Source organism: Microtus pennsylvanicus, chromosome 1 (genome assembly GCF_037038515.1).
Source record: "Microtus pennsylvanicus isolate mMicPen1 chromosome 1, mMicPen1.hap1, whole genome shotgun sequence".
NCBI classification, from domain to species: domain Eukaryota; kingdom Metazoa; phylum Chordata; class Mammalia; order Rodentia; family Cricetidae; genus Microtus; species Microtus pennsylvanicus.
Window position 1 is genome coordinate 138,020,239 of NC_134579.1, and position 7,967 is coordinate 138,028,205.

Below are 7,967 nucleotides of genomic sequence, written 5' to 3' on the forward strand. Positions count from 1 at the left end.
AGGAGGAGACAGGAGCATATCTGGAAGGGTAGAAGGCAAGAACAACGGAGAAAGACGCAGTCTCAATTACTATGGAAGGCAAGGATCAGTACTTAAGGTTGTCCTTTGAGCTCCACAAATCCACACATTTGCCGTGGTAGGCATTCAACACACACACAAAGAATCAGTGCCAATTGTGTGCCAAGCTGTTATGACTGCAAAGGAAGACTTGTGTAGCCCAGGCTGTCCCAGAACTCGTGTCCTCCTTTGACAGCTTCCCAAGTACCTGTACCATCCCCCTGGCTTCTTTTCTTTCTTTTTTTTTAAACAATTTATTGTTTTTAGATATGTGTGTGTTTTTACCTACTTGAGTTTGTGTGCACCACATACATGTGGAAGCTAGAAAAAGACATTGACTCTCCTGGAGCTGGAATTGAAGGCCATTGTGAGCAGCCGTGTAGGGTCTGGAAATGGAACATGGGTCCTCTGCAAGAGCAGCCAGTGTGCTTAACCACTCAGCCAGGTCTCCAGCCTCCCCGGCTTCCTTCTTTTCTTCCCCTTTCCCTGGCAGTATGTATAAGGAATCCAACCCAGGGATTTTGTCTGCTAGACAAGCGCTCTATCCCTGAGCTACGCTCCCAGCCTCACATATAAATAAAGATCTTAATTAAAAGCCGGGCAATGGTGGCGCACGCCTTTAATCCCAGCACTCGGGAGGCAGAGGCAGGCGGATGTCTGTGAGTTCGAGACCAGCCTGGTCTACAGAGCTAGTTCCAGGACAGGCTCCAAAGCCACAGAGAAACGCTGTCTCGAAAAACCAAAAAAACAAAAAAAAAAAAAAGATCTTAATTAAAAGCAGACATAGTGGCACACACCTTTAATCTCAGCACTTGTGAGACAGAGGCAAGCAGATCTCTGTGAGTTTGAGATCAGCCTGGTCTACATGTGAATTTGAGACCAGCCAGGGCTCTTCAGTGAGACTCTGTCTCAAAAAAAAAGTATTAATTTATAGGTAATTCTAAAACTGTGCAGCGTTTCATTCAACCAAACAGTTTATGTTGTGTGCCAGTGAGCCAGTTGTGAGTTTCTGCTGTGCGGGGATTGAGCCCAGGCTCTGCACACGCTAAGCAAGCTCTCTGTTGCAGAGCTACACCCCCAGCCTTCCTTTTACCTTTTACCCAGAGACAGGTCCTCATAATTTACACGGCCTGACCTTGAACTCACTGTGTAACCCAGGCAGGTCTTAACAGATCTTCCCACCACAGACTCACCCCAAAGCACACTGCAGCACCAAGCCCTGCTCAAACCTCTTTCTTTGTAAGATAGAAGCAGGGAGGTAGAATAGGAAAGTGACTGGCTAACATCAGAATACCATGTCTGTGTGAGAATTAAGGGCTAGAGACACAGCTCAGCGGTTAGGAGCCTTGACTGCTCTTCCAGAGGCCCTGGGCTTCAATCCCCAGCATGGAGGCCCACAACCCTTTGTTAATACAGCCCCAGAGGAGCCAACATCCTCTGCTGGGCTCCTTGGGCACCAGACATGCACCTGATACACAACCAAACATGCAAACAAAAGACCCTGACACGGAAAACATTCCAAACAAATACTCCATTATCTATCTACCTGCGTCTCTGCCGAGCGTGTTGGGCAGAAGGAAACGCAGGAAGACTGCTGCTGCAGCTCCCTGCACTAGCTTAGTTAAGAAGGTTGGCTCCTGTCTCCCTGCTTCCTGGAAGGTCACATGACAGCTCAAGATTCAGTCTAGCAACATGGAACTTAGCACGAGTGATTCTGTTTTGATTTTGAGTCTGGTTTCTGAGTACAGGAAGCTAATTCAAAGTAATGGTGTGGGGGGGAGCTCTGAGCACCATGCCCTTCAGCCTGATGTTCTGGCAGACTGGCTGGGCACTATCGGGCACTATCAGAGGCAAGAAGAGGTTTCCCCTAAGGCCCACTCATCTTCTAGAGACGGCTCTAATGTTAACATAGCTTGGCTGCCTGCACCCGGTAATCTGAGCATTCCAGAGGCTGAGGCAGGAGGAGTTCATGGTCAGCTCTTGTCACACAGCAAGTTCCAAGATAGCCTGGGTTACACGCAGAGACCCTTTCTCAAGAAGCAAGAAAGGAAGGCAGAAAAGGAAGGAAGGAGGGAGGGAGGAAGAAAGGGAAGGAGGAAGGACTTGTCAGATAGGTTGAACAGGTCCAGAATTCAAGCTACTCTGGAGGCTGAGGCTGGAGGATCCTAGCCTGGGCTACAGAGTTCAAGGCTAGTCTGGTCAATTTTAGTGAATGTCTGTCTTAAAGTAAAAGGAGGACTATGATGCTGGGCAGTGATGGCGCACGCCTTTAAACCCAGCACTCAGGAGGCAGAGGCAAGCAGATCTCTGTGAGTTCAAGGCCAGCCTGGTCTACAGAGTGAGTTCCAGAGCAGCCAGGACTGCTTCATAGAAAAACCCTGTCCTGAAAAACAAAACAAAACAAAAATAAAATAAAAAGCAAGAGGACTATGAATACAATCCATGGATTTGCCTAGCATGTGCAAAGGCTTAGGTTTGATCCCCATTATACAGAGAGACAAAAACCACTAACAGGAGAAAATCCATTTTTACTATATGCATGTGCGTGGAAGACACGCAAAATAAGAGACTCTGAGAAAGGGTGAATGAAGTTTATTTAACCATCCAGGAGTCACAAAAGAACAGAAGTTTTGGAAAGGAAGAGAGGAAGACAGGGGAGAAGGGAGAGAGGGAATGAAAGAGGCGGGTAGGGTCTAAAGACACAGCTCAGAAGCTAAGAGCACTGACTGCTCTTCCAGAGGTCCTGAGTTCAATTCCCAGCACCCACATGGTGACTCACGACCATCTGGGATGCATTCCCGTGCTCTCTTCTGGTCTACATTGTAGGCATACCGGGCAGAACACTGTATACATAGAAGAAGAAGAAAAGAGTGTGGAAGGGGAGAAAAAAGAGTGATGGAGGGGAGAAAAAGACGGAGGGAGGGGAGAAAAGACAGTGGCTGTAGATTAGAATTGACTCATCGAGAAACTTGTACTTTGCCCCCCCCATTCTTACCTTGCAACCTTTGTTCCCGTTCATTTCCTCCCCTCACTCACTCATAACGCGTGTTCCCTGTGCCATCCCACCCTCAAAAAGAGCTGACACCTGCTTCTGTCATTGCTCCACCGCAATACAAAGCTCACCCCGCCCTTCTGTACTTTCTGCATACGGCTGTTTCATCTGCCTCTGTGCACACCAGAAGAGGGCATAGAACTATGATTACAGACAGTTGGGAGCCTCCCTGTAGGTGCTAGGAATTGAACTTAGGACCTCTGGAAGAGCAGCCAGTGTTCTTAAACACTGGGCCATCTCTCCAGCCCCATCCGGCCCTTCTTAGGGTCTTTTATTTTGTGTGACTCAAATATATGTGTATATGATAAGAATAGATTTCTCTTGTTTTTGATTCTTTCCTTCCTTCCTTCCTTTCTTCCTTCTTTCCTTTCTTCCTTCTTTCTTTCTTTAAATACCACTAGCCCAACTTGGTTTGAACAATCCGTGTAACTCAGACTGGCCTTGAACCCACAGTCTTCTGTGTGGTGTTCCCCCACACATAACTCTGCCTTGTTTTAAATTTCATTTTTATGAATGGGAGTGGAGGGCCCAGGCCTTGGCACCCACGTGGAGGTCCAAGGACAGCGTGTAGGAGTCAGTTCTCTCCTTCCACCACGTGGGTACCGGGGTTCAACCTCGGGTCCTCAGGCTTGGCAGCGAGTGGTTTGAATGAGCTGCCCCCCATCCCACCCCCATAAGTCTCCGGTATTCCAAGTCTTGGTCCTCAGTGGGTAGTAGTGTTTGGGCAGGCTTAGGGAGTGTGGCCTTGCTGGAGAAAGTGTGTCGCTGGTGTGGTCTTCATGGTCTCAGAAGCCATGCACATCAGATGTGGGCTCTCAGCTGTTGTTTCAGCCTCTGTGGCTGCCGCACCGTACCAGGATGTGAGGGACTCTCACGCCCCTGGAGCCTAAGCCCTAAATAGACCCTGCCTTCCTTATGGTACCTTGGGCGTGGTGTTTTAATCATAGCAATAGAGAAGCAACGACCGCATCCACTGAGCCATCTCACTGACCCCTCCTTGGTTCTTTGAGCAGGTCTCATGTGGTTGTCTTGGAACACAGCAATAGCTGACTGTGACTCGGAGCTCCTCATGCTCCTGCCTCTAGTTCCCAGGCACTAGGATTACAGATGTGTATATCAGGGCCAGCACACAGTGATTTTCCTATCTAGCAAGCAAAACCATCCCCTGCTTTACTTCCTGAAGCCAATAATTAAATTAATTTGATAGGTCAGAAAACGGTTCAGTAATGTGACCTGAAATGCTTTAGCAAATCCCAAAGGGTCCTTGCATGGATCAGGAAAGCCCACAACCAAAATTTCTGTGGGGCCCAGGGCAGCCTGGTCACATAAGGGCCCAGGCCACACAGCTGCCATAGCAGGCAGCACCGAGCTCCAGAAAAAGCCATAAACTGACACCACCCAGGAATGGCCAGCACCTAAGGGGAAGTACCTGACATTCCAGCTAAAAGCCATAAGCTAACACCACCCAGGGACAGCCAGCAGCTAAGGTTTACCTGACATTCCAATCATTAAATAAGATTAAGATCACCAGGTGTCTCTGAGCCCGGGACGCACCTATTCTCCTTTTGCCACCCCCGAGACAAATGTCAGCCAATCAGGGCCGGCCCTGAACCCTGAAAACCCCCTTACCTCAACCTCTACTATGATATATATATATATATATATATATATATATATATATACATACCTATCCCAATTGGGCTTGGGACTCTCTGCTCTCAACTGCTGCATCGGACAGATGAAGAGTCCAAGCTTAAACTTGAATAAAGGTTCTTTACTTTTCCATACAGAACTCGGTCTCCTAGTTGGTTTTTGGGGGACTTCATGATTTGGGCATAACATTTCCAACTCAATTTTTAAAAGATATTTTGTTTTGTTTGTGTGTGTGTGTTGTAGGAAGCCATTTGTTTGTTCCTGGCTGCCTGTCCTGGAACTAGCTCTTGTAGACCAGGCTGACCTCAAACTCACAGAGATCTGCCTCCCTCTGCTTCCTGAATGCTGGGATTTAAAGGCATGCACCACCACTGCTCAGCTCTGGCTAACTCTTATATACTAAACTAACCCATCTCCATTAATCTGTGCATCACCATGAGGTCATGGACTACTGGCAAAGTTTCTGCTGGCAGCTTGCATCTTTCTCCTCTGACACCATGGCTTTTCACTGACTCTGCCTTCTTTTTCCCAGCATTCAGTTTAGTTTTCCAGCCTAGCTCTATTCTGCTAAGCCACTGGCCGAAACAGCTTTATTCATTAACCAATAAAAGCAGCATATATACAGAAGGACTTCCCACACCGTGTGTGTGTGTGTGTGTGTGTGTGTGTGTGTACGCATGCTTGCATGCTTGAGCACAAGAGAGGAGGGGGTGCTTTTGGGAGCAGGTTCTCTACATTCACCCAGAATTGCAGGCATCAAACCCAAGTGCCCAGGCTCATGTGGTAAGGGTTTTCCCTGCTGAGTCATCCTGCCAGTCACCAGCTCAATCTTTGGCCCAGGGGATATAGATAGAGGCTACAACAATGCCTTCTTTTGATACAGAATATTGTTCTCATGTGGTGGTGGCACACAACTTTAATCCCAGTGCTTGGGAGACAGAGGCAGGTGGATCTCTGTGAGTTTGAGGCCAGCCTGGTCTATAGAGTGAGCCAGGGCTACATGCAGAAATCCTGTCTCAAACAAGCAAAACAAAAACAAGAAAAACGAAGATGAGGATGGAGGAAGAAAAAGGAGGAGGAGGAGGAAGAGCACAATATGGAGGAGCAGCCTGACAGAGAAAGGTGAATGGCAGTGGGGAAGTAGGGGTTAACTTCCTTAGAGTTCATCTTTAGTTCTGATGAAAAGTTCATTATGTGTAGGTGTGTGTGCATGTGGCTATGTGCCTGTGAGAGCAGGTGTCCTGGGCGGCCAGAGGTGTTGAATCCCTGGGCGCTGTGGTTACAGATGGTGTGAGCCACCTCGTGTGGGTGCTGGGAATTGAACCTGGGTCCTCTGGCAGAGCCACAAGTGCTTAAAACCACTGAGCCAATCTCTCCAGGCACTGACATTTTCTCATCAATTTCCTGTCCTCCGACGTCTTTCAAGTCTCATGATATCGGAGTATTGAGGTGTTGAGAATGATGGGGTCTTTCTCTTCTTGGGGAGCTAGGAACCCCGGGAAACTCAACAGCCACTAAGGCTGCCCTGAGCCAATGGCTTTGGGGTTCTCATCTCTTAAATTCAGAGAGTGAAAATCATGGTCCAAAGAGAGTAAATTTTAGAGAGAAGTAGAAGGGAGAAAGGAAAGGAGGAGGGAATGAGAGAGGGAAGGAGGGAGGGAGGGAAGGAAGAAGGGAGGGAGGGAGGGAGGGAGGGAGGGAGGGAGGGAGGGAGGGAGGGAGGAAACACAGGAGCTAGAACAAGGCTCCTGTAGAGCAGGAGGGGTCCCAGGAAATAAGTACCGTCTAGTTGCTTCTCTGGGGCCATTTGAAAGGACACATGCAGGTCAGACATGGTGGTGCATACCTTTCTTTAATCCTAGTGTTAGTGAGGCAGAGGCAAGAGGATCTCCAGGTTTGAGGCAGCATGGTCTATCTAGTGAGTTCTAGGACAGCGAGGGCAACATAGAGAGACTGTCTCAATAAATAAATTACAATAAATAAATACAATAAAGTACTTATGCCAGAAACTGGGGTGTAGTATGGGGAGGGGATGAGTTGGCATTCCTGGCCTTCAACAAATGGCTGCCCTGGGGTCCCAGCCCTGTCTGGCATGTTTCTGCCGCCTGGTTCCACCATTTCCCATTTCTGAAGAAGTAACCCTAAAATCTTTAGGAAGCAGACCAGGGAACACAGCACCAGACACTACCAGCCTCTAGCCAGGACAGAACCAAAGACATTTTTGGCTTATGACTGAGCATGTGACTGGAGGGCACCCCTGCCCTGAGTAACCATCTTCTATGTTCTGGACTCCATCAGATTCTTGTACAATTTTATCATTTCATTTCTAATTCCAGCTAAAGCAGGCCCCAACTCACCTTCTCTCGCTTTACTACCTACGACTCTGACTTGGCCACAGGGAAATCAAACACTCCCTTATCGAGGAAAGCATAAAGTCCGGTGACCTTTAGTTCAGTCTCCACATTTTCCCAAATGATTGCAAGTTACCCTAATTATCAAACAAAACCACCTGGCATACCAGAGGGGGGTTATCGTGAATGCTTTCTCCTTCCTTAGATTTTTTTCTTCTGTTCCATTTTGGTTTTTGAGACGGGGTCTCAAGCAGCCTCCAGACTGGCCTTGCTCACCCTGTTCAAGAGTTTCCTTGAACTTTGGTCTTCTCGCCTCCCAAGTGCTGTGTGGTTGGTGGGCATCTTGTCATTGTGCTTCTGCGTCCAATTTTGATGGCCTTTTCTCCCGTGTCAGCTGGAGAGTTATGCTTTGGACTTATTTGTCGCTCACAGGAGTAGTTCATTCAGGTTTCACCCCAGGGTCAGTTCTGCCCACACGGTCTGATGTTCACACTATGCATTTATGACAATGTGAAGGGACCCCAGGCACTGGGTGTCACCTCTTATGTGTGCCTTTCTAGGTGAGCCAAAAGAGGAACTTCTGGCCCAGGAACAAGGTATTTTGTTTAGTTTCTTATTTATATATTTTTACATTTATTTATATTGGGGACGGAGCACACACGTCAGGCCATTGTGTGGAGGTGAAAGAATAAATTGCAGGAGTCAGGTCTCTCTTCCACCTTGGCATCCCCAGGACTGAACTCAGGACATCAGGCTTGGCAGCAAGCACCTTTACCTGCTGAGCCATTTTGACAAAGGTATGGGATTTGGGGGCGGGGGGGGGCTCAGAAAGAGGCTACCACATGTCCCAGAGA